We start from the raw sequence: 22,084 nt of genomic DNA, 5'->3' as shown, positions 1-22,084 counted from the left end.
GACTGGAAGTTTTCCTCAGGCTATAAAGTCTCTGGTGTAAGATAAAGATTTGTGGCACAGCAAGATTGCTGGCTCAAAGACAGAAACGTTATTGGTTGTTATGTGAAGATACTGAGAAATGGCTGTAAGAAGGAGTGTTTGCTAAGATCAACCTTTTGTTGATAGGACCACTTAATTGTCTACTGGAATGTCATCTGGCTTGTTGCACTGAAAGTTACCAACCTATATTGTTAAACTATAACCCCACCTATGTTCTCTTCCTGTAACTTTGTGGTTTGGAAAATAAATGCAGGAAGAGAATCCCAATTTGGGGTTACTTTCCCAAGGAAGGGATGCCTCTCACTGGAGGGTCCTGGGAAAGTTAACCACTTCGGGTCTTCTCACTGCTTGGAAGAGATGGGCTTTGAGTAATCCTTTGCATCTCCGTCACCCAGGGGAAGTGGGGTGACAAATCCGTGGGGGGCAAAGAAACACCGTTGCTCACTTGGCAGAGTGTGGTGCTGATAACACCAAGGCCATGGGTTTGGATCTCTACATAGTCATAGCTAGTTGGCTCACTTGGGACAGCATGGTGTTGACAACACCAAGTCAAAGGTTAAAATCCCGTTACTAGTCATCTAGTCAGATCATAGTTTATTTGTAAGAAACAACAAACAAGATTTGCTAGGAAAATCCTGAAAGAGAATTGATGGGTAGGGTGTTAGCTCTACCAGATTTAATATATATTTAATTTCTATAATTGTAAGAGTGAGGAACTGGTACATAAAGAGACCCATGGAACAGAATTTAAAAATCTAGAAATAAACCCAATTGTATATGGACAGTTAACATACGATAAAATCATGGCAACATCTCAAGTCAGTGGAGAAATATGAGCCGTATAATAAGAGGTATTGGGATAGCTGGAGTGTCATGTAGCAAAAGATGAAATTCAGCTACTCTTCTCACAAGATTCCAACTGTAAAAATGTCAAAACCAAAACCATAGCAATACTGGAAGAATGAGCAAATTCCTCTACCATCTGGGAGTGGAACAAGCTATGACAAAATTCCAGAAGAAATAAGGATAAAGAATGACAAATTTGACTGCATTAAGAAAACACAACTTTTGGTATACACATCAAATGGGATATTATTCAGCCGCAAAAAGGAAGGAAATTCTGACACATGCTGCAATGTGGGTGAACCTTGAGGACATTGTGCTCAGTGACGGAAGCCAGACACAAAAGGACAAACACTGTGGTCCCTAGAGAAGACAGATCCACAGAGACAGTAGAATGGGGGGTGCCAGGGGCTGGGGAGGGGATGGGGACTGAGGTTTTAATGGGGACAGTTTCAGTTCAGGAAGATGAGAAAGTTCTGGAGATGATGGTGGTGATGGTTGCACAGCAGTGTGAATGTACTTAATGCCACTGAGCTGTGCATTTAAACGTGGTTAAGATGAGTTTTATGTTATGTGTATTTTACTACAATTAAAAAATATGTGAAAAAGTTGTTTTCCTGAATTTCCCTAATTAAAAACAAAGAGCATGAAAACCCTTCCATGGCTCTGCCTTGTCCCAGGGTAGCCTGGGGCCTACCTCGGTTCTCCACGCCTAGTACCTTTGTACATGCTTAGCTCAGCCCTGCTCTATTCCAGGTAAATGTCCTTGGCATCACCTCCATGTAGAGAGGCTGGATTCCGAGCCTCCTATGAGCCTAGCACCAGGTGAGGAAGGGTTGATGAATGTCTGGGTCTCCCTCCAGGCTGGGGGATCCCCACAGGCAGAGATGGGTCTCCAGGACCAACATCTGCTGGGCACCAGAAACTGGTGAATGAATGAATGAATGAGCAAGTGAATGAGGGTTCAGGGTGGGGCCATGAGGGAGGGGGCAAGGCTGCCTACTGTCACCTGTGCTGGGACTTGCTCAGGACACCTGGCTTTCCCCCCAGCTCTGGGATCTGTACCTACATTGGGCCTCAGTGAGCTCATCTGTGAAATGGGCAACTCGCTCCTGCCCAGTGTCCCTGGAGAGCTGGGGAAATTCTCTGGAAGTGGAAAGGCACGTGGGAAGCCTCATGGGAGCCCAGGGGGCTCTGGCAGGGGTCTTAACCAGTGGAGGCCCCTGGGAACCTGTCCTCACCTTGCCCAAAGCTCTCCTCTCCCTGAGACCCCCAGCCTCGTATCCACCCCCTGTGACTTGAGTGTCAGGGTGGGGGAGGTTCGGGCAGCACGTACCAAAAGCTGCCAGGCTCCCAGGAGGGGAGGCCCATTCAGTAGCCAGCCTCCCAAAGGCCATCTGCCCATTGCTCAGATAGGCTTTGGGGGCCAGAGAGGTGGTGGCCAGCTGGACACCCAGCCAGACCAGCGTCAAGCTGAAACTCCCAGACACCATTAGGTGCAAGTCCCCATTCTACAGTTTGGGGAAACTGAGGCTCAGGGAAATGTAATCACGGGGGTGGGGTGGGTATGAGGGACCCACCAGCTGGGTGTGGCCAGGCTGCTGTGTCCAAGTCCTGTAGGGTGGTCTGGAGCTTGAGATCCAGGGCAGTGGTCATTTTGTCCCAGCCCCACTGTCCTTCCTTTATCTTTGCCAGGGCAGGTTCCTTTCCACCTCAGGCCCTTTGCACGTGCAGTTCCCACTACCTCAGACACTCGTCCCCTGAGTATCCCATAAGTGCTGCCTCACTCAGGTAGCTCTGCTGTGGGTTAAGGGTGACCCCCAAATGTTCATGTGTTGGAAACCTGACCCCCACTGCAACAGCATTGAGAGGGTCGGATTGTGAGGACTGAACCCTCGTGAATGGATCGACCCATCCATGGAGTCATGGTCATGGTTCTGATGGCTTTATAACGAGGCCCAGTGAGCAGGTGAGCTCTCTCCTGCTCAGCAGTTCTCACTGTGTGACACCCTGCGTTGCTGTAGAGTCACCCCCAAGAAAAAGGCCCTCACCAGATGCGTTTCCTGGACCTGAACTTCCCAGCCTACAAGCCATAAGAAATAACTTTTATTTCTTTATAAGTTACCCAGTTGCAGATATTCCATTATAAGCAACACAAACAGGCTAACACAAGGTCATTGCTTAATTTTCACTGCAGAATGTCAGAATGATCTTCCCTGACCTTCCTAGCTAAGTCCATCATCAACTTGATCTAAGAGATTCTGTTGACCTACCCTATTTGATTTTTTTTTTCCTGGTTGACTGGCCAGTAGAGGGATTGAACCCTGGACCTCAGTGTTAACAATACCATGCTAACCAGCTGAGCTAACCAGCCCGCCCAACCGGCCCTACATGATCTTGTACCTGACATGAGCTCATAGGTTGTGCTGTGGTCCTCATGCATGTGCCCAAGTAGTGGTGGAGTGTGCGGGGGTGGCTGCCTCCTCCCACCTGTGCTGGGAGGAGCTGGAGGAGGCTCCCCCACCGTGGCTGCCTGAAGGACGATGGTAATAACAGTGACTGACGGAGTCTGACCTAAAGTTTACCATTCTGTGGCCTCTCGGCTGTGGTCCTTCAGTACTGTCACTGTCCACATTTTATAGGCATGACTACTCTGGCTCAGAGATGTCCCTGCATGCTTGCTCAGGGACAGATGGCCACCTACGGCAGGGGTCCACTGACCTATTCCATCAAGGGCCGGAAAGCAACAGCTTGACTCTGCTGTTGAATCACAGAAGCAGCCGCAGGTGATACTTGAATGAATACATGTGGCTGTGTGCCAATAAAACTTTATTACTGCTGAAGTGTGGAGCAGGAAAAGAACTGTTTCTTAGCTGCAAAAGCGAGTCTCGAAACAGGGAACACCGTGCCAGGGCTGCTGTGGATGCAGACAGGATCCCGGAGGCCGGGGCCATGCTGAAGGCGGCCAGCTGCCCTATTCAGGATTCGAGGTTTCAGGCCGGCATTAAAGAAGATTCCTGGGAGTGCCCGAGCTGCGCTGTGACTGAACAGCCCGAGGCGGCAGCGGCCGAGAACGGGGAAGGTGACAAACCAGAGGCAGAGAGTGAGCGCCGGACCTGGCACAGCCCTGTGAGTGACCCCTGGCCCAGCCCTGTACGGGGGGCTGACGCCCACCCGGCTCCCACCTGCATCACTGGTTCACTCACCGCCCCGGGGCTGCCTCCATTTTCCCCGGTGCTGGCAGCTCCGCCCGGCTCGACCGTCAATGAGCCTTCCCACTTGCTTGGCCCAGTGCGGGGCTTTCCGGGGCCTGCAGGCCGGCCTCCCCTCCCATTCCCTCTGTGGTTCCCTGGCGGGGCTGGTGGCGGGGGGCGTCCCCAGCCAGTGTAGGGAGGGCAAGGAAGTACGGGCGGGCCAACTGTCACTCCACCACACCCTGGACTCCGGCCCCCGGTAAACTTCCTGTTACTGGGAGGCAGATACCATCTCTGCGGCCACCAGTTCGAAAAAAAGCCTAACCAATTTCTGGTTGGGAATAGTGTGGTAGGAGAGTTCCCAGGTCTGCTTGAACCTGCCGGAGAGCTGGCTGCAGGTGGGCACTAGATTCGGTCTATGCCGGGGGGATACAAAGGTGAACAAGTACCAAGAAAGATCTACACAGTGCTACAAAGGCACCCAGAGTGACCGGTCGTCTGTGCCTACCAGAAACCTGGTAGACTTCCTGGACGAGGCGGTGCCGAGCAGGGTCTTGAAGGCCCAGCTGATAGACGAGAGTTGCAGAAGACACGCCTCAGCCCAGCACAGTGCGCACAGAGTGGGGAGATGTGCGGCCAGGGAGGCGGAGACTTGACAGAAACCACACACCCTGTGGGGTCTCCACTGCACGATCCAACAGCCTGGGCCAGAGCACACGGAACAGGGAGAAGTCCTGCACAGGAAGTGAAAGCTCAACAGAGATCACACACCCTGTGGTACATGATCCACCAGCCCAGCAGAGTCCAAACTGACCAGAAAGGTGCCTCCCCGGAGAAGCCCAAGACCCGAGGCAACCACACACACAAGACACTAGAGGCCAACTGAGCAGTCACGGCGGGAGCCATACCAAATTGGCAACCACAGCAACATCCTAGTTAGTCACTAGTCTCAAACCGGTGGACTGTGAAACCCCCTGCCACAATGAATAAACATCAAAAAAAAGATACCAGAAATACAAAAAATCAAGAAAGTACACCACCAAAAGTTAATAAATCTCAAACTCTAGATCCTATAGAACAAGAAGCCCTTGAAATAACTGACAAGGAATTTCGAGTGATAATTCTAAGGAAACTGAAAGAGATACAAGAAAACTCAGCTAGACATGATGAAATGAGGAAAAGTATACAGGATCTGAAAGAGGAAATGTACAAGGAAATCAATGTCCTGAAAAAAAATGTAGCAGAACTTGCTGAACTGAAGAAGTTATTCAGCGAAATAAAGAACACAATGGAGAGTTTAACCAGCAGGCTTGTCGAAGTTGAAGAGAGAACCTCTGAACTTGACGATGGGCTGTTTGAAATAAAACAAGCAGACAAAAAGAAAGAAAAAAGAATCAAGGACATGGAAGAAAATCTGAGAGAGATATCAGACAACCTTAAGCGCCCAAATATCCGAGTCATGGGTATTCCAGAAGGGGAGGAAAATGGAGATTCCATTGAAAACATATTCAACAAAGTAGTGGCAGAAAACTTCCCAGGTATAGGAAAAATCACAGATCTTCAGATCCAGAAAGCTCAACGATCTCCAAACGTATTCAACCCAAAAAGGCCTTCTCCAAGACATGTCATAGTCAAATTGGTAAAACTCAGAGACAAAGAGAGAATCTTAAAAGCTGCAAGAGAGAAGCATCAAATCACCTATAAGGGAGCCCCAATCAGGCTAACATCAGACTTTTCATCACAAACCCTAAAAGCTAGACAGGAATGGGATGATGTTTTCAAAATACTAAAAGACAAAGATTGCCAGCCAAGAATACTCTACCCTGCAAGGCTATCCTTCCGAAATGAAGGGCAAATAGTATATTTCTCAGACAAACAAAAACTGCAGGAGTTCACTACCACACGACCACCCTTAGAAGAAATCCTCAAGGGAGTACTGGGTTTGGATCCTGAAAAATAACTACCACTGCCATAAAAACCCAAGAAAAATCAATACCCACTAGTATAATAAAAATGGCATCCATGAAGAGAAATCAAGCAAACAAAAACACTATCTAAAACCTAAGGAACAACAAACACAGAAACCAAACAGTAAATCAGAAAGCAAGGAACAAAAGACACCTAAGACAACCAAACAACCAATAAAATGCTAGGAATAAATCAACACCTTTCAATAACAACTCTTAATGTAAAAGGCTTAAATTCCCCAATCAAAAGACACAGACTGGCTGACTGGATCAAAAAGGAGGACCCAACTATATGCCGCCTACAAGAGACCCCCCTCACCCATAAAGATTCACACAGACTAAGAGTAAAAGGATGGAAAAAGATTTACCATGCAAACAGAAAAGAAAAGCAAGCTGGAGTAGCTATTCTTATATCTGACAAAATAGACTTTAAACTAAAAACCATAAAAAGAGACAATGAGGGACACTACTTAATGATAAAAGGACTGATCCATCAAGAAGACATAACAATCATAAATATGTACGCACCAAATGTTGGAGCAGCCAGATTTATAAAACAAACTTTATTAGACCTAAAGAAGGAAATAGACACTAATACCATAATAGCAGGGGACCTGAACACCCCACTGTCAATATTAGACAGATCATCTAGGCAAAGAATCAGTAGAGAAACACAAGATCTAAACAAGACTCTAGACCAATTGGAATTGGCAGATATCTAGAGAACATTCCACCCAACAACCTCAGAATATTCATTCTTCTCATCAGCACATGGATCATTCTCCAGGATAGATCACATATTAGGTCACAAATCAAGTCTCAATAAATTCAAAAAAATTGGAATTATCCCATGTATCTTCTCAGACCACAATGGATTAAAACTAGAAATTAATAACAAATGAAACTCTGGAAACTATACAAACACATAGAAATTAAACAGCATTCTACTTAATGACATATGGGTCCAAGAAGAAATCAAGCAGGAAATCAAAAAGTTTATTGAAACTAATGAAAACAACGATACATCATACCAAAACCTGTGGGATACTGCAAAAGCAGTATTGAGGGGGAAATTTATTGCATTAAACGCTCACTTCAGAAGAATGGAAAGATGGCAAGTGAACAACCTAACACTTCACCTTAAAGAACTAGAAAAACAAGAAGTTTCCAAACCTAAAGTTAGCAGATGGAAAGAAATCATTAAGATCAGAGCAGAACTGAATGAAATTGAAAACCAAAAAACAATTCAAAAGATCAATGAATCAAAAAGCTGGTTTTTTGAAAAGATAAATTCACAAACCATTAGCATGGCTAACAAAAAAAAGAAGAGAGAAGACTCAAATAACAAAAATTAGAAATGAAAAAGGCGATATTACAACTGATTTATCTGAAATACAAGGAATCGTTCGAGACTACTATAAACAACTATACGCCAACAAATTTGAAAATCTGGAGGAAATGGATAAATTTCTGGACACACACAAGCTCCCAAAACTGAACCATGAAGACATAGAAAATTTGAACAGACCAATAACAATAAAGGAGATTGAAGCTGTTATCAGAAGGCTCCCAACAAAGAAAAGCCCAGGACCAGATGGATTCACAGCAGAATTTTACCAAACATTCAAAGAGGAATTGACACCGATTCTTTACAAACTATTCCAAAAGATTGAAACGGATGCAAATCTCCCAAACTCATTCTATGAAGCAAACATCATCCTGATACCAAAACCAGGTAAAGATATAACCAAAAAAGAAAACTACAGGCCGATATCCTTGATGAATATAGATGCAAAAATCCTCACTAAAATACTAGCAAACAGAATACAGCAATACATACGTAAAATTATTCATCACGATCAAGTGGGATTCATCCCAGGGATGCAAGGTTGGTTCAACATATGCAAATCAATAAATGTGTTACACCATATTAATAAAGTCAAACACAAGGACCATATGATCATCTCTATAGATGCTGAAAAGGCATTTGATAAAGTTCAGCACTCATTCATGCCAAAGACCCTCTATAAGTTAGGTATAGAGGGAAAGTATCTCAACATAATTGAAGCCATATATGCCAAACCCACTGCCAATATCATCCTGCATGGGGAAAAGCTGAAAGCTTTTCCTTTAAGAACAGGAACTAGACAAGGATGCCCACTCTCACCACTCCTATTCAACATAGTGTTGGAAGTACTAGCCAGAGCAATCAGAGAAGAGAAGGAAATAAAGGGCATCCAGATTGGAAACGATGAAGTCAAACTGTCCCTGTTTGCAGATGACATGATCCTATATATCGAACAGCCTAAAACCTCTACAAAAAAACTGTTGGAATTGATAAATGATTTCAGCACAGTAGCAGGATACAAAATCAACACACAAAAATCAGTAGCATTTCTTTTCTCCAATAGTGAACATGCAGAACGAGAAATCAAGAAAGCCTGCCCATTTACAGTAACCACCAAAAAAATAAAATACTTAGGAATTGAGTTAACCAAGGAGGTGAAAAATCTCTATAGTGAGAACTACAAACCACTGCTGAGAGAAATTAGAGAGGATACAAGAAGATGGAAAGATATCCCATGCTCTTGGATTGGAAGAATCAACATAGTGAAAATGTCCATACTACCCAAAGTGATAGACAAATTCAATGCAATCCCCATCAAAATTCCAAAGACATTTTTCTCAGAAATGGAAAGAACTATCCAGTCATTTATATGGAACAATAAAAGACCACGCATAGCCAAAGCAATGCTGAGCAAAAAAAATAAAGCTGGAGGCATAACACTACCTGACTTTAAGCAATACTACAAAGCTATAATAACCAAAACATTATGGTACTGGCATAAAAACAGACACACTGACCAATGGAATAGAATAGAGAATCCAGAAATCAACCCACACACTTACTTCCATCTGATCTTTGACAAAGGCACCAAGCCTATTCACTGGGGAAGGGACTGCCTCTTCAGCAAATGGTGCTGGGATAACTGGATATCCATATGCAGGAGAATGAAACTAGATCCATACCTCTCACCGTATACTAAAATCAACTCAAAATGGATTAAGGATTTAAATATACACCCTGAAACAGTAAAACTTCTTAAAGAAAACATAGGAGAAACACTTCAGGAAATAGGACTGGGCACTGACTTCGTGAATACGACCCCAAAAGCACGGGCAACCAAAGGAAAAATAAACAAATGGGATTATATCAAACTAAAAAGCTTCTGCACAGCAAAAGAAACAATTAACAGAGTTAAAAGACAACCAACAGAGTGGGAGAAAATATTTGCAAAATATACATCTGACAATGGATTAATATCCAGAATATATAAGGAACTCAAAGAACTTTACAAGAAGAAAACAAGCAACCCAATTAAAAAATGGGCAAAAGAGCTAAGTAGGCATTTCTCTAAGGAAGATATACAAATAGCCAACAGACATATGAAAAAATGCTCAACATCACTCAGCATCCAGGAAATGCAAATCAAAACCACATTGAGATACCATCTAACCCCAGTTAGGATGGCTAAAATCCAAAAGACTCTGAACGATAAATGCTGGCGAGGTTGCGGAGAAAAAGGAACTCTCATACATTGTTGGTGGGATTGCAAAATGGTGCAGCCTCTATTGAAAATGGTATGGAGGTTCCTCAAACAATTGCAGATAGATCTACCATACGATCCAGCTACCCCACTGTTGGGAATATACCCAGAGGAATGGAAATCATCAAGTCGAAGGTATACCTGTTCCCCAATGTTCATCGCAGCACTCTTTACAATAGCCAAGAGTTGGAACCAGCCCAAATGTCCATCATCCGATGAGTGGATACGGAAAATGTGGTACATCTACACAATGGAATACTACTCAGCTATAAAAACGAATGAAATACTGCCATTTGCAACAACATGGATGGACCTTGAGAGAATTATATTAAGTGAAACAAGTCAGGCACAGAAAGAGAAATACCACATGTTCTCACTTATTGGTGGGAGCTAAAAATTAATATATAAATTCACACACACACACACACACACACACACACACACACACACACACACACACACACACACACACACACACACACACACAAACCGGGGGGGGGGAAGAAGATAAAACAACCACAATTACTTGAAGTTGATACGACAAGCAAACAGAAAGGACATTGTTGGTGGGGAGGGGGGGAGGGAGAAGGGAGGGAGGTTTTGGTGATGGGGAGCAATAATCAGCCACAATGTATATCGACAAAATAAAATTAAAAAAAAAAAAAATAACCAAAGGCTATGAGTATGGTAGTGATTGTCTGTATAATCTCCTGCACACATACTTTCAAAGAAGAATATGTACAGTTTATGTAGTTTTATTCTTTTCCCCATGTTTATACTGATTCTGTTTATTAAAATTTCATTTTATGTCTATGGCTTCTAAAAAAAAAACTTTATTACTGAACATTGATGTGGACACTGAATTTCATATTTTTTACATGTCACAAAATATGATTCTTCTCTTGATTTTTTTTTAGATGTAAAAATGTAAAAGTAAGGGCTAGCCAGTTAGCTCACTTGGTTTGAGCGCAATGCTGATAAACACCAAGGTCCCGGGTTTGGATTCCCTCACCAGCCAGCTGCCCACAAAATGAGAGAATAAATAAATGTAAAAGTTACTCTTAGCATTTGGCTCTTCTATGGACAGACAACGGGCTGGGTTTCGTCTGTGGGCTGGAGTTTGCCCACCTTGATGTAGAGGCAGCTACACTCTCCTGCACTGGGGCACTGAGCTGTAAACAGTGCAGCTTCCTTTCCAAAGTCTGTGTGGAGGACAGAGCCCACAAAGTGACCCCTCCATCCTGCCTCCAGCCCAAGAGTGGGTGGGACCTGTAATTCCCATTAACTAATGGATTGACACTCCATGATCAGGCTACATTATAGGAGACTCGTTTGTAGCCACTGGAGCTAGAGCCCCTAATTGCACCTTGAGGACCACATTGGAGCAGCCCATGTGCGGCAGAGGGCAGCCTGCTGCTCCCACACTGCACAGAGTGGTGCATCTGTCCCAGCTCATGAGTCAACATTGATACCTTGTTATTAACTAAAGTCCATACTTCATGCAGGTTTCTTCAGATTTCTTCTAATGCCCCTTTTCTGCCCCAGGATCTCACAGGACACTTAGTTGTCATGTCTCCTCAGTCTCCTCTCGATTGTGACCGTTTCTTGGACTTTTGAAGCCTGGACAGTTTTTTTTTTTTTTTTGGCTGGTCTGTACTCAATAAAGGGATCTGAGCCCATGACTGTGGTGTTACAAGGCTGTGCTCTCACCAACTGAGCTAATCGGCCAGGCCTGGGCAGCTTTGAGGAGGACTGGGCAGGTATTTTGTAGATGGCTCCTCCATTGAGATTTGTCTGGTGTTTTTCTCATGGTGGTGGGTTTTGGGAGGAGGACCTCAGAGGAGCAGAGCCCTCCCATCATGTCCTACCAGGTATCGGTGCTCTCCATGTGACTATCACAGGTGGTGGCCATGGAGCTTCTCCAGCGAGGGGCTTTATAATTAGAGTTGGAACTCCAACCTGACCTAAGCAGCGTGTTGGCCACTTGAGTTGGAGCCATCACCATGTGACTGCCAGGCTGCTTTCTCTTTCTGTTCTTTTTTTACTGAGGTGAAATTCACTTACCATACAATTAACCATTTCAAAGTGTACAATTCTGAGGTATTTAGTACATGCACAGTGTATAACCACCCCCTATCTAATTCCAGAACATTCCATCACCCCAAAAGGAGACCCCATCTCCATTCACCATCAACCCCATCCCCTTCTCCAGCTCCCAGCAGCCAGGAATCCATTTTCTGTCTCTGTGGTTTGGCCTGTTCTGGACATTTCATATAAATGGAGTCACACTGTACTGATCATCCTTGCAGCCCTGGGGACGTGAGATGACCAGCAGAGGGTGAAAAACACCCCAGGGCAGCTCAAATCCCCCTCCCCCAGATTTTCACCTGTGGGGACCTAGATTCCCACCCTGCTCTGCAGATTCTGATGGGGGTGCCCCACCTGGGGCTGGGGTTGGGGAGTCCGGGTTCTTCCCAAGCCCCTGTGGGATACAGCAGGATCAGGGCCGAGAGCAGGGTGGTTGAGTTTCCATGAAGTTCTCCAAATGACCTCAGTGCCCCTCAGGAGCCCCAAAATGAGTCAGCCAGGACCAGCCTCTGGCTGCTCTGGAATTTCCCTTGGGGCTGGGCAGTGGATCCAAGGAAAAGTTTCAGAAAGTCCCGGAACAGGTGACATCAGCACTCCAAGCTGGCTGCTGTATCCACACCCAGGAGGACAGCTGGGTGTGAAGCCCCTTGCAAGGACTGCCCCTGAAGGGCCAATGCATCAGTACCCTGTGCTGCCAAATGACCCTCATCTTTGCAACCTGGCAGCATCCTTGGGGCATGCTCTGTTCTCTGTCATGGCCCTGGCACCTGCAAACAGCATGGGGGGCAATTAATAAATGCTTCTTGGATAAATATGTGGCCCCAAGCCTATGGCTGGCCATGTCTCCTCCTCTCCCCTCCCCTTATACAGCCCTCCCCATGTCCTCTTCCCTGGACCCCGCATCCCCCTTGCTTTGCCCCCTGTCCTAGTTGTGTCTTCTCTGGTGCTCTAAATCCTCCCATGGCTCCCCATGCCTCCAGGGACAAAACCAAACAGATGAGCCTTCTGATCCCAAGTGCGGCCTTTGTGCCCCACCCTGTCCAGCACGATAGCAGATAGAGTGATCTCTAGCCCCACCCTGACCATACCTCTCCATTGCTCTATAACTTTCAATGGCTCCCTACTGCCCCTGGAGTAAAGGCCTCCATTGTCCTGCCCCCCTTTCCCAGTCCATTGGCCCTCACACCCCCTGGCCCCTGCACACGGTCCCTCGATGCTCTCCCTCCTCTGTGCCTGTGCACATGCCGTGCTTTCTCCTTGATAATTCTTCCCCTCGGGGCGACAGGGGAACTGCTGATCTCCCTTCACCATCCAGCCTGCCTTGGATCCCTGACTTCAGGACGCAACTCTGACCCGGACTGGGCTGCTGGGCCAGGTGTGTCATTTGGTCCCTTCAGCCCAGGTCCTCCAGTCTCAATGCGGGGGCAGGAAGACCTGTTCCAGGCAGATCTCAAACCCATTGGACAGGTTTGCTGTTCTCTGAAGTTGTCCTGACACAGAAGCAGTTCCAGCCAGTCCTGGCAGGATCTTGCCCTGGGCCCAGGCTGGGCCGAGGAGGGCCCTGGAATGTGCTGGCCAGTGCCTGCCTCAGGACACTTCAGAACAGGTGGCAGGTAGGTCTGGCTGCAGGGAGGGTGTGGTGGCTGGACAGGGTGGTGTCGGCTCAGGGGAGGGTGGTTGGTGGGAAAGAGGGAGAGAGATGGAGACACAGAGTCAGACAGAGAGAGAGGGACAGGGAGACAGAGAGAGAGAGACAGAGAAGCCCAGGAGGGACAGTGTGGCCTGGTGTGGCCTGGGCAGGTCCTGCAGCTTCTGCTTCAGTTTCCCCTTCAGCACATGGGGAGGGACCTGATTGGGGCTTGAGAGGAAGAAAAGGAGGGAAAGGGCAGGAGGGAGGGAAGGAGGCAGGTCCTGAGGCTGGGGTGCTGTGGGGAGGTGGGAGCAGAAAGGGGAAGTGGGAGTTTTTTGTGGGTTTTTTTTGTTTTTGTTTTTGTTTTTTAAAAGATGACCAGTAAGAGGATCTTAACCCTTGACTTGGTGTTGTCAGCACCACACTCTCCCAAGTGAGCCAACCGGCCATCCCTATAAAGGGATCCGAACTTGTGGCCTTGGTGTTAGCACCACACTCTCCCAAGTGAGCCACGGGCCGGCCCTTGTGAGTGTTTTCTTTTTCTTTTTTTACAAGTCTCCTGTTCATTTCTAGAACAAATGCTTTTCACATGACAGCAGAGGGATGAGAAAGAAACCAATTCCACTCTATTCTTCCCAACCCTCCTTAAGGTGGAGTCTGATCACTCTTCTTGACAATCTTTCATTTTACTATGTCTCCACATGACTCTTCCTTATTACTGTTTCCTCCCTCCTCTCCCTCACAGATTAGATCCTTAACTGGCCTTTCAGAGACTAACACTCATTTTACTTCCAACCTTTCTTTCTTTCTAATCTCTCTACCTTTAAAAAAAAAATCATCAAAGAAGTCTTTCATTGGCTTTAGGTCAGTAGAGCCTAGCAAGCGACAAATGCTAGTCTTTTTCTATGTTAAAAACAGTTAATGTGGCGTCCAGCGTCTCTGTCCTCCCTCATGCATCTCTTCTTGGAGAGCTGAGATGGTGCCGACCGTGTTTCGTTCTGTCCAGCTCTCCATGGTGACCCTTCTCTCTCTTGCTTAGTCCCATGGCATTGCAGACAGAGGAAAACAGGGAGCAGGCAGGTCCAGCAGGGGACTGACCTAGGAGACAGGCTGACATTTTTTACTTTTAGACAAGTAAGAAATGAAAAAGCGTTCATGACTGTTCCTTCTTCAGAACTCTCCCTTCAGGTTCGAACGTGGAACTTTCCGGCTTTGGTCATGTATTTTATGCCCTCAAAGGGTTTGTGCTTTTCTCCAGACATATCCAAACGGCTCACTTTGAGTCCAGCAATGGCCAGCTGCTGCATTTTAAACTGCAGGTTAATTGGGGGATTTTCATCTGGTTTAGAGGCTCCTTTCTAAAGACTCATGGTCCCCTTCAAACTTGGTAGCTTTTGGGGATTTTTTTTCCCCCTGCATCCCAAGACAGCATCTTTGTGACTGGGTCAAATGTGTGTCCCCTGAGATGGAGAGAGGCTCATGTTCAGGACTGTTTGGGGCATCTGGCTGGTAACAATCACTCCCTCTGTGGTCTTCCCCATGGTCTGCTTGGGTCCCACTGTTATTTCAAAGCGTCTGAGTGAGCTGCTGTCCCGGAAGCTGATGTTATGTTTGACATACACGGGAAATGCAACCAGAATGGCAAGAGAGCAGGAAAAGTTTCCATCAGGAGGGATGAAGGAGAGATGAGCTCGGACTCCCAGTGCTTGAAATGAACACAAGGGTGGAAGCTGACATCATCCAGCAGCCTGGGGTTCATGAAGGGGAGTGCACGGTCTGGCGTTCCAGTCCGCTTGACCCAGCAATCAATCACCCTCTGGATCTCAGCAGTAATTGTGGAAACTGCTTTATCAGTAATGGCATCAGTCTCTTCAATCAATCACATCAAAGTAGGCCTCGTTGCTGGTATATGTCACTCCAGTCCCGCCAAGGCACCACTGACAGCTGCCCAGTGGGGAGCTGTGCACCCACATCGGTGCTTCCGGTTACGGTGTTGACAACCGTTCGGAGGGTAGGAGGCTTTGTCAGTTCTTTGAGGATGTTTGACTCGGTAGCCAGTGGAAACCCATTGTCAAGCATCTCTTCCATTGCCTCCGAAACCACAACCACATTGTCTTCTGGCTCTCAGCAGACTCCAAAATAATCCTTTCCAGACCAGGCTCAAGTCTTCCTCTCCTGCAGGAGCCTGAAGCTCCCCTCTGCACCCCGGTTCTTGGACCAGCACCTGGACATACCGCCCGAGCCCGCGCTCCGTCCCCGGAGTCGCCCCGTCCCCTCCGCCGTCACAGGCGGGCTCCCGGCGACAGTCGCGAGTGTGTTCTTAACCAAATAGGTGTGTGACGTGGTCTTCAGTCCTGACCAACGTAAAATACAGTCGAGCTATTATTTCCCTTGGCACGAATATTTTATTTCTAATAATTCCTTCTAAAGTCATAGTGTTGTCATGTGTCTCACTTCACATGTGAACATGTCATGGCTTACAGTGACCTGTGATCAAGAAAAACGTCATGAATCTTCCAACTCAAGATATTCTGAAAACATTCCTCTCTCCTCCTGCTTATTGGTTTAGTTCACTTTGGAACTTTAATTAAGATATGTACACTTATATTTACCAGACTTAATCTTGTTATATTTTGCTTCTTTATGGTTTTTATTATCTTCAAAATATTACCTTAGGAATGTAACATTTTGTTATTCTTTTAAGCTTTATTATTCCTTGAAAATTTGATAATAATATATCATTTGCCTTCATCAACCATAGATAAATTTTTGACCTATAAAGAGTTAAGAATAGAACTTTCCAGCACACCATGAAAGACACCATCCACTTGATATTGATTATTAATGAATACCTTATGGGTGTGGCTGTGCAACTCTATAGTCTCTCCTTATCTTTTTGTACTGAGATAAATATTTTTCAAATTTTTCTTATTCTTATATGAAACATTCTATATTCTTTTGACCATTTTAGCTACTCTCTAGACCTTCTAGACCTTTCAGAGTTCTCTTACGTCTTTGTGGCAATTTAGTGACCCGAATTACAAATGATATTTCATAGAAACACTGTCCTTTACGACAGTGGGATACAGCTTCCCATTACATTTCTTTGGTCTGTTTTCTCTGTGAAAGCTCAGTGTCATTGCCTTCCAGAAATAATCTAAAATGACTCCTACATCTGTCCTGTATTCAAGAAACATGATTTTGGAAAGCTTCCCCACCACCCCTTGGAAAACTACCCTAAATTAATCACGTAAAGCCCACTTTCCACTTCTCCATATTCATATTTTATTACAAAAATTTCCCCACTGGCTTGAATTTTCACTATGAAGAAGTGCTCAGCGTTGTCTGTAAACATAAGGAATAAATTATATACTTTTCCTATTTTTATTATTAACGTAAAGATTAAAGAAAGATCTCTGGAGGATTCCTTTGTTAACTGGTTTCCATCAAGAAAACACACAGTAAACTTATTATTCCATTTGTAACAAAATATTTACACTAATTGTATTATGATCTGAATATCATTTTTGTGAAATTTTACCGAAGTATTTTTTTTCAAATTGTAAAATAATCACATAGAAGACTGTTCTTGGGACATATATTTATTTTTCTAATCAAAGAACTTTATTACATTATCTTCATCAACTATCATAGTAACGGTTAATTTTCACATTTCTGGTTAATTTTATTTGATGTATGTATTTGGTGTTCCATTATTCTACTCTTCATAATAGTCTGCCAGTTTGTTATCTTTGAAATTGAGAATCATTAGTCATAACTTGTAATCAATTTATAGAGACAGTTTAAACAAACTTATCATATGCCTGGATGTTACAGTGCACGGTGCTGGGTTCTTTGCCTTATGATAAACTTTTGCATAAAGGAATGAAGCTTTCAGATCCATGTCATGTTATTCCACTTCAGAAGGAATTAAGTGGAATTAAGAGGAAGCAGCCTGAATGAACACGGGGAAGGCAACTGATCATATCACCCTTTAAAGAGTGAGTTTCATGTTTGTTTCTCCCTCCCACATGTGCCAACATTTGCTTAGAAATCTTACATCATTTTGAGACAAAAAATAAATCCCCTGCAAACTGCAGATTTTGATAGTGCAAAGAGCCCTTTATGATGCTTAGCATACAATCATTTTTTAATTAAATTTTATTGTGAGATAATTGCATATTTACCTGCATTTGTAAGAAATACTATAGAGATACCATATACTCTTTTTTTCCAGTTTTTCCCAACAGCATTTTGTAAAACTAGATTACAATGTCCTAAGCAGGATATTGATATTGATACATTAAGGATACAAAATATTTCCATCAGTACAAGGATCCCTGGTGTTAGCCTTTCATAAGGACACCTACTTCCCTTCCACCCCTGCTCTTCCTTAACACCAGCAACCGCTAATCTGTTGTATTCATGAGCCAGAGCATTTATCCATCACGAACTCTTTTCAACTAAGAGCTGCCAGTCTTTTGCTATAACTCCTAGTCACCCATTGTGACTTTCTAGACTTCTGCCTTCCTTGGACATCATGTTTACTGCTGGCTGCCTTCTGAGTCCCTTACAGTCTCTGTTAAAGATCTAATTGAGTCCTCGTGGAGCCAAAGCTTTCACATTAAAATGATTTTTAAAAACGTTTTTCACTCCCACAGTTTTTTTCCCACACTTGGTTTCCTAATTTGCATACATAGTTTATGGTGCTGAGGCTAAGTTACTGTCATACTCTTTGTTTCCCTGAACCTCTTGTCCTGATCCCAATTTAAACTCATCTGGGAACACCTTGTCTCATTTAAAACTTGATCACAGTCTTTAGATACAGTCTCTTTTGTTTTCTTTACATGTTTATTATTAATACTTAGTGTCCAGTATCTAGTTCAATGACAGACAAAATTAGCCCATCAGTGACAAAAAATAAAATAAATTAAATTAAATTATACACTACAGTGAGGACTAAATTTAGAAATGAAAGCAAAAGTGGATTTTCTAGGCACATTATACTAATTTGTACTTTTAAGTTTAAAATTGAAGAGAATATTACTTTTAGGTGATAGAAAGTCTGTACCACAATTGCGGTGGTGGTTAAATGAATCTATATAAGTGGTAAGACTTGTATACACCGAAAAAAAAAAAGTGCACATAAAAACTAGTTAAAACAGAATGAAGTCTGTAGTTTTGTTTATAGTATTGTACCAGTGTCAATTTTCAAGCTCTGGTGATTGTACCACAATTGTGCAGGATGTGATCACTAGAGAAGACAGGAGAAAAGGTACATAGGAACTCTCTATGTTTCTGCAACTCCTATGTGAGTTTAAAATTAATTCAAAATTTAAAAAGTTTAAAGGCAAAAAAATTCAAATTTATAGATTGCTCAGTGATTTAAAGTCTCTATCTTTCTTATTCTGTGTGTCTGTATACATTATATGTATGTATCTCAGATAACTAATTGCACATGCTTATTTGACATAGTTTTTATGGCTCGAAAACCTAAACGTATTTACACTGCTTGGAAATTCTTGACAAACATAAAATTGAAGATAGGATTCCGAGCTATACATGAAAGCACTATAATGCATAGGTGTTTACATGAAACATAAGTAAATAGATCATTTCTGAGCAGAAAGAAATGACAGTATTATATTAATATCAAACCTATATGAATAAGATAACAGTAGCCCAAAGTATGATTTTATATTTGCTTATTACATTAATATAAATAATATTTGGTTTATTCTTGTAATGTCTTTTTTTCGGTAGAGCTTTTCCTTTCTTTTCTTTTTATCTCTTCCCAGGATGCTGTTGTGCTAACTATCTTTCCCCTGGATAGTTCCACAGGATATTTTCTAAAGACAAGTTGAATAAAATAGACCTGAATCACATCATTTTATTTTCAAAGTAACCTAATAACTATTAAGGCTTGTTTCTTTAACACATTCACAAGGGCAGATTTAAAGTAAGCTTTCTAATCTTTTATTCTCCAGAATCTCTGCTTGTGTATAATTGGCTAACAAAACCCACTGCTTATTAGCTTTGTCTCAGTGCTAAAAAACAAACAAACAAAAAAAACTATTATTGCAAACCTTCATCTATCATACTTGGTTCCAGGGAGGAAAAAATAAACAAAACAAAACAAAACAAAACAAGAACTTGCTCTGATAACATTTTGCTACAGTGGCTTTCAATTAGAGGACTGACTTACCTTTGACGTGCTCGATATTCCACATCGCCCTTCCTCCCCTCTCAGTTGAGGAAAATGTATTTAGAAGTTAAAGTAGTGGTCATCTATTTGAAGTTTAAATTATTCAATTCAGAAAACAAACATAATTTTGATATGTACGGAGGAATATAGCTTATCACTAGAAGTACCCATCACGTTGCACAAGAAATGGATAATCTTATATTATTAAAGGAAATGTTAAAGACGGAAACTGCAGAATAGACTTTCTGTAAATCAGGATCCGTAACTGGTTGCTTCTGTGAGGTTCTAACTAAGAAGAATCCTGTGTTTGTATATGCGTGACACCATATAACAAATATATTTGTTCAGCTAAGTGAGTTCTGTTAATTGTTGAAAAGAGTCTGTTAAGTGAATCATTTAGCATTCTATAAACAAAACAAAGAGTGATAATTGTGCAAATTTTTCTTTTTGACTTACTGAGCTGGCAACGTGGGAACAAAGGCAACTTGCGTCTATACTTTGGTTGAGTAATTAGGTTCTCACAGATTGAGGTTTTAATTTAGAAAGATTTCCCTTTGGGTGGTATACAAAGGAATTGAAGGAGAAGGAGACTGGAAGCAGAGAGAACACTCAGAACGTTGTCAGGGGGGCATGAGAGCTCGACACAGTGCCGGACAGTGGCCACCTGAGTGGAAAGCCATTACCAGAGAGGCAGGACCTCCAGTGCCTGGGACATCATGGGGGGGAGTGAGGAAGAGGAAGAGTCATAGGTGTGACAGGAGATTCTGGCTTGCAGGACTAGGAAGGCGCAGTGTGGCAAGCAGTGTGGGCAAACAGGAAAAAGACGGAGCAAGTTTTGTTGATAAAAAGGCAAAGACTTTTTTCATATATATCTAAAGATGTCTAATAGACAGAAATTCTGGCTTTCATCACAAAATCTAACAGGGCTGGAGATCTGGATATGAGAATCAATCTTCAGTATTTGGATTAGAATGTGAACCTCTAGGAGAAGATCGGGGGAAAGAAGTCAGAGAGTAATTCCTGTCCTGGAATCTAAATGAGATCACCGTCTCAGGGGAAAGGGGTCCTAGGAGAACAGCAAGTGCTCCAAAAGAGATGGCAGCGCTCAGAACTGAGGACGGCGTGGATTGCACGTGGTTAGTGCAGGAGGCTAACTGTGGGGGAGCAGGAGAGAGAAGGTGACGAGCCCTGCACCCTTGGAGGGTGGGCTGTGAAGGCGTCTCCTCGAAAAGTTTGGGAGGTCGATAAAGGAGGATATAATATTGTAATTGAGGAAGGGAGTAGGGTTAAAAGAAGTTCGTGTGTGTATGTGTGTCTTTCTGCTTTTCTTGGTTGACTTTCCTTTTTTTCTTTTAAATCAGGACACTAGATTTGTTTCATTAAAACAACTGAGGCAGAGAGAGTTTTTAAGGAAAGAATGAAACCATGAGGGCACAAAGGAGAGATGGATAAGGGAAAATGAGGAGGGTGGAGTTGGATGAGAAGAGGGGCGTAGACAGCCCAACTGAGACCTGCCCCTCGAGGGAGTGTGGAAGGAAGACGGCTGGGCAGTGGGTTGTGAGTCCATCACACTTTGTTTACCTATTTGCTCGTTGATATACATGTGGGATGTTTCTACAGCAGAGTGGTTATGAATAAAGCTACCATAGAAATTCACATGCAGACTCTTCCGTGAAGATAGGTTTTCATTTTCCTTGGGTAGGAGGATTGCTGGGTCTGTTTAAGGGGCTGACTGTTTTCCAAACTGGCTGTACCATTTTGCATCTCTAACAGCCACGTACGAGAGTTCCATTAAATGGCATTTTCCTCAGTACTTGATATTTTCAGAATTTAAAAAAATTTTAATAATTCTAATAGTTAGAAGTATCTTATTGTGATTTTAATTTGAATTTCTCTAATGACTAATGATGTTGAGAACTGTAACTAAGATTTGATATTGAAAAGCAGGGTTAATAGAACCAAAGATTTCAGGAAGTTGAAATGTTGGAAAATTAGAAGAATTTTTAGAACATTAGACAGGCATGTTTTTGGCTGGATATACTCTAAGGATATCTGGAAATAAAATTACGGAGAGATTATAGTTATAACAGAGATTTTGCATGTATATGTATCAGTCAGTGTTCTGGGTAGAAGCAGATGACACGTTCAAAAGGATTCACCTGAACAAAATTTAGTGAAGGGACAATTAGCAAAAATGTGGCCAGGTATAAGGGAACCAAGAGATGATGAGATACCCATGAACTAGAATCACTGGGAAGCCATTATCACCCATAGGACACAGAAAAAAAAAAAGACAGAATAAACAGTATTGCCAAAGACCAGTGATTGCTGGGGCCATGGACAGGGGGCTGCCTGATAGAAGCTGGTTACCTGTTGCTGGGCCAGCACGTGTGGGAGCCACAGTACTCCAGGCTGCAAGAGCTCCAGCATGACTCAGGCTCCCAGGCAGTCAGAATACACATCTGGCTAGTGCAGGAAACCGAGATGACAGCAAAATGTCCTAGTAGAAC

At 43.5% G+C, this 22,084-nt stretch overlaps 1 pseudogene; it reads right to left on the bottom strand.

The window, feature by feature from the left end:
• Positions 1 to 14,553: 14,553 nt before the first annotated feature.
• On the bottom strand, positions 14,554 to 19,599 carry LOC134387652 (AP-3 complex subunit mu-2-like; annotated as a pseudogene).
• Positions 19,600 to 22,084: the final 2,485 nt, after the last annotated feature.

This window comes from Cynocephalus volans, chromosome 10 (assembly GCF_027409185.1).
Source record: "Cynocephalus volans isolate mCynVol1 chromosome 10, mCynVol1.pri, whole genome shotgun sequence".
Taxonomy (NCBI): Eukaryota; Metazoa; Chordata; class Mammalia; order Dermoptera; family Cynocephalidae; genus Cynocephalus; species Cynocephalus volans.
The sequence above is the reverse complement of the archived record's forward strand: the minus strand, read 5'-3'. Positions and strand labels throughout refer to the sequence as shown.